This window comes from Protopterus annectens, chromosome 5.part0, assembly GCF_019279795.1.
Source record: "Protopterus annectens isolate FY-2018-M chromosome 5.part0, PAN1.0, whole genome shotgun sequence".
Classification (NCBI taxonomy): Eukaryota; Metazoa; Chordata; order Ceratodontiformes; family Protopteridae; genus Protopterus; species Protopterus annectens.
Window position 1 is genome coordinate 319665920 of NC_056735.1, and position 6000 is coordinate 319671919.

Here is a 6000-nt window from a genome sequence, read left to right on the forward strand (position 1 = left end):
ATTACTAGGACCAGTGAGAGTGCATTCTACTAGAGCAATAACCACATCTGCTGTTTTCCATTCCAAGGCTTCCATGGATGAAATATGTGCAGCAGCAACCTGGGCTACTCTGCATACCTTTATCACTCATTACAAATTGGATCTGGTCTCCAGGGGAAGAGCATCCTTTGGCTCTATGCTGCTTAGGAATATCCTTCCATAAGGCTTCCCAAGATCATGCATCAAGGATAAATGAAGATTGACAACATCAGATAAAGAAGTTATGTTCTTACCATAACGTTCCATCTGTGTTGTTGACCTTCATTTATCCTTGGCTCCCCACCCTCCTTCCCCCTCCTTTAGACTCCGTGGAGGATCGGACTGTTGTCCTGGTATCTATTATCTCATATATGACCTTGGACATAGCTTCTTCAATTTCTATACAGCTGTTTTTCTGTCTTCCTTATGTAGCTGCAAACTTGATCTGAGGTAATCTGGATAGAGGTTTGTCTGGGTAGATACTTAGCTCGAGAGTTTTTTGGTTCTCACAAGCTGTTATAGCTGCTGAGCCGATTCCAAGGGTCGGAACTGAGTCCCATAAGTCCAGAATAAATGAAGATCGACAACACAGATGGAATGTTATCATAAGAACATAACTTCTTTTTTTCAAAACTACCTTTATAACTAACATGCAGAGCCACTTTTATTGCTGGAGTAAATCTCCAGATGATCACAGGGTAAATATATATGTAGGTGTACCTGTTTTTTGGTATTAACAATTCACTACTCAAGAAGACTTTCTTTTTTACTTGTGTGTTTCATGCGCTTTGCCAGAAGTTTTTAACTATGGTCTAGGCAGCATCTACAGTGATTCATTGTTCTATGAAGTTGTACCCTTTGCCGCAGACAGCACCTAGTAGGATTCGGTGCTGGATAAAGGTGTACACTTTGCACCAAAAAATATCTGATACAATTCGATGCTGTATAAACTTATACACTTTATCAAATATAGCACTTAGTAGGATTCAATGATTTACAAAGTTCCATCATTTGTTAGTGCTTTCCACACAAGACACTCTTCTTTTATTTTGCTTTTACTCCTCAATATGCTGAGCTTATACAGAGTTTTCCACAGTTTCCATCAAAACAGTGTAATTCAGAAATAATACAGTCTTTTTTAAAAGCAGTAGCTGTGATTTTCACTTGTTGTAAACAGAGGACAGTTCATAGATTCAGGAAATATCTGGTTCATGTAAGCAGTGTGTTTTTATTTTCACTGTTGCAACATACCATCCTCTGAATTGTTTCAGCAACTTGTTTCGATTCTGTTCCACATTATAATGTTATCAGCATTACACGCAGCAATTCAGATTTCTGTTTCAGTGGAAAGGATCCCAATTGCTGGGTTCTCTTTGTCCAATACAGTTAATTTATTTGCCACGAAATTTACTGGTATAATTCCATTGCTAGTTTCAAGCAAACAGCACAATGATGAAATATTACTGAGTTTATTTCTGTTTGTCAGTACTTTGAACTGTTTCAGAAACATTCTGCCATTGAACGTCTAACATCATTAACACTTTACACATTCCTTAAACTTTAGCTTAAAATAGTCTTCATTTTTCAGTGTGCACTCTTCAGAACCATCTGACTTATTTCTTAGAAAGCCAGTGCAGCACTTTTCCTCAGTGCATCTCAGTATCCACACTTCAGAATTACCTGACTTTTTGCTTCCACAAAGTTTTTTTAACACTCTGTACATAATTTGCAGCTACTTTTTTTAAAGCATGTCATTTTTTCACATTTTGCGTTTGATTTCCCCAAGTCATAGGGAATTTGAAAAAATAATGCTTCATAATTTATTTGATTTACTTCTATGTTTAAAATGCAACAAGCTACTTTTTTTCCAGTCTGAAAATTCAGAAGAATTTTGCTGTACTTACTACTTGTGTCATCATTTCTTTTACCAGCATTCTTTTTTTTATTGATAAAAATGTATTAAAGTCAGGACTGAAACATACAACTGTTATAAAATAATTGAAAAGATTTTTATGATACAATAGATAAAAACAGAAAGTAATGATATAAAAAACAAGAATAAACATAACTATTTACAACATTGTTCACTACCTATGGGTGAAGTTTGCTATTTATCTTAAAAATAAAAATTGATATTAGTTTCAATTTATTGGTTTACCAGTAGGTCATTTATACTCTTCCAATAATTGTAAGTTGTGTTCCCTGATGATCTAGCTCCAATTGTCATCATTTCAAGTTTAGAGATGTCCTTGAGAAGCTCTTTAAAGTTTTGAAAAGAAGGGATTTGTGGCGATTTCCAATTTTTAGTGATTTCTTTCCTGGTAATGGATAGAACATACCACAAGATTGAATACTTATTTTATTTTACACAATTTGGGACTAGAATGTTAAACAAAATAAGTGATTTATTGATTGAAACATTATCTGTAAAGATAGCTTGTAGGAAGTTATTGATATCATTCTAAAATTTCTTTAAAAGGTGACAATCATAAAATATGTGAGCTCAGTCTGCATTAATATCTTTCTTACATCTCCAGCATAAAACATTTTCTTTAGATATCTTATTGATTGTAAACCGTGTAAGGAATGATCTGTTTAAAAATCTCCAAGTGAAAATTCTCCATTTATGTGAGGATGTAGTTTTACAAGCTGATTGGAGTATACATAGTTTATCTTTATCTGAAGGATAAGAATTATTAATGGTGATAAAATATTTCCAATAATTTTCTGAATGAATATCTAAATCTGATTTTATTTATTTGTATATGTGTGAGAGACTGATTTTTTTGGGGTCATTCTGTTGAATGAAAACCATTAAGTACTGTATTAGTCTAGGGAATATCGTTTTAGTTGTAGAAGGAATAAGATCGAGCTTATCTTTGATGTATTTTTTAGCTTCTTGTAGGTCTTGCCATAACAATGAATCAAAATTGTTGTCTTCAATAAGAATGTTAAGTGGTTTTAACTCGTTATTGTTCATCATTTGATACCAAACTAAAAAATGCTTTTGTTTAAATAAAGACATTTTATGATAATCTGTAGTGAAGATGATACTTTGTGTATAGGCTAAAGGGAAAATAAGAAATATCCAGTTTTCATATGATTTGTGTCTAAGGATAAAGTTTTTGAAGGATTTTAAAATTAAAATTATGTAGTTAGATCTATATATTTGATACCAGCATTCTTGAGTGCATACATAGTACTGCAAGAACATTTTCCCAGTACACTTTCTTAGCAGCTTAGTACATTTACTACTAACACCTTTTGGTAAGCAAGCATTCAGCAATTTACTATATATTTCTTCTGGTAATCAACAAGTCAGTAGTTCATACCTTTTTGTTAAGCATTCAACAGTATTTATCATGCCACCACTGTTTTCTATGCAATTCTTTTAAACTTAGTTTATCAAATATTTAAGTAGCTTCTGTGTCCGGCTGTGCTTGGGTGTGGCAAAGAGATATCTCTGACTCTGTTTAGCACACAACCAAGAACTAATTCAACAATGTTTTTTATAGGGTAGTTGCCCAACTCCAATTTAAGTACACACTTCTTTAGAATATACCTCTCTGAATGTAACTCGTTTTTAGCTTCACGGTAACTCAGAAACATTTCTATACCTTCTAATTGTGGTTAGTCATAGCAGAAATCACATTTTACCAAAAAATATAATAATTTCTTATTATGCACATATTCAGTTTTCTGTCTGTCTGTCTTTGTGCATTTAGGTGTGGTAACACAAAGAGAATAGCACTTATTTCATTCTACAGCTGGGCAGAAAGTTAAATCATAAGGTATTAGCACTTGCAGACATTGATACAGCACCAGAAAACACTGCAGTTTGGTATATTTTTGCAGAGGTGTAGCTAGCTGTTCTGGTGCCTGGTGACTCCCCTTAACTTTAAGTTGAAGAGCAAAATAAAGGTCCATTTCTGATCTGGTGCTCCTTATCTAAGGAGTAGTCCAGGTCCATTCTTCCCCATCTGTGCTCCTCAACTCAGACTTAAAGAGAGAAAAAAAGCAATATGGCATTCCTTTAAGCAGGAAGTCAGGTCTAGATTTATGATCTTTAACTCTGACTTTTTAAACTGCAGCAAACTTCTTGCCATATTTGTAACAAATAGCTGCTACAATTTATGCCACACATGGACAAATAAGCATTGCAGTTCTGACAGCAAATGCACTTAAAAGCGATCATGATTTGCCCATTGAGCCACCTGACACTTTGTACTTGGGGCGACTACCCCCTTCACCCTACCCTAGCTACATGCCTGTATATTTTGCTCGTTGAAAACCACCAGCACAGTATGTTGAGAATTTATTAGCTTAGAGAGAGAGAAAACATATGCTCAGGTTTATACACCATTTTAAATTCAATGTCTCACTCTGGCCCATTTTTCCCAATGATGGAAAGTTCTTCACTTTAACACATTTTCATCAGCTTCTACAGAGTACTTTGACTGCAGTTTTAAAACAAAGCATTCAGCTTTACATCAATATCTCAAAAGAAACATTAAATATTTCACAACATTTTGCTTGCAGCATAATTCCAAGCAAAAATCAATGTTCTTGTACTCTAACTCAAAATATTCCCAATAGTATAGGAAATAAAATAAAAACAAAATCTCAAACGTGGGCTGTTTACTCTAATGCTTTCATAGATTTGTACTAGGCTAGCTGCCCTTGTGGACCATTTCAAGCCAAGTCAATTACCCCATGTGAGAATCTGCATGTTGTGTCTGTAAGGTAAACACCTTAACCATTATGACAACCTCCCACCCCTTTCCAGTGGCATTGTTTCTTTAAGTCTGTATTCTTCTTTTTTATGGGCACCCTGCCTGTGTGTTGTACAAGTTGGTGTCTAGTTTACAAGGTTCTGCCTCTCTTTGTCTCATTCTGTTTGCAACAGCAGCCCACTTCTCTCTCTCTCCCTGTACAACAAAGGCTTTCTTGTCTCCAGCATGACTCCTCTCTGTCTTTAGTATAAGAAGGGGAGGGGTGGCCACCTCCACTCGCGACACACTGCCCCAGCATTGCAGTCCCATGTACCCGACAGCAGTTACTAGGGCACTATTCCACAAGATGATTGTATGCCAACAAATGGCAGAAAATGACATACTGTGATCCTAATGTAGAGATGGTCATAATAGATATATTAGAGGAGCTTACTGCAAAATAAAAGCAACAAAATAAAATGCAAGACAGCCTTTACTGCTAACAGTCATTTTTATGTCTCTGTTTTAATAATATTGCTTTTGTTACTGGAGGAGAAGAGGCAGAAGGCATGGCCGAAGGCAATTAAAGGCTAGGACTCTGATAGTGAGGGTCGGAACTTTGAATGTTGGCAGTATGACTGGTATAGGGAGACAGCTAGCTGATATGATGGACCGAAGGAAGGTTGGTATATTGTGTGTGTAAGAGACCAGATGGAAGGGGAGCAAGTCTAGGTGTATCGGAGGCTGGTTCAAATTGTTTTATCTTAGTGTGGATGGGAGGAGAAATGGCGTAGGCATTATCCTGAAGGAACAGTATGCTAAGAGTGTTTTGGAGGTGAAAAGAGTGTCGGATAAAGTGATGTTTATGAAGCTGGAAATTGATGGTGTAATTATGAATGTTGTTAGGGCATATGCTCTACAAGTTGGGTGTGCAATGGATAAGAAAGAAAAATTTTGGAGTGAGTTGGATGAAGTGGTGATGACTTGTACCCAAGGGAGAGAGACTGGTGATTGGAGCAGATTTCAATGGGCGTGTTGGTGAAGGGAACAGAGGGGATGAGGAAGTGATGGGTAGGTATGGTGTTAAGCAAAGGAATGCAGAAGGTCAGATGGTAGTGGATTTTGCAAAAAGGATGGACATGGCTGTATTGAATACGTATTTTAACAAGAGGGAGGAGCATAGGATGACATACAAGAGTGGAGGAAGATGCACACAGGTGGATTATATCTTGTGTAGAAGGGCCAGTCTGAAGGAGACTGGAGACTGTAA

At 36.1% G+C, this 6000-nt stretch overlaps 1 protein-coding gene across 1 annotated transcript in view; it reads left to right on the forward strand.

The window, feature by feature from the left end:
- The window catches only part of LOC122802610 (organic solute transporter subunit alpha-like), a 427706-nt gene that overhangs the window by 348754 nt on the left and 72952 nt on the right, over nucleotides 1-6000 (forward strand). The gene's annotated exons all lie outside the window — the stretch shown is intronic.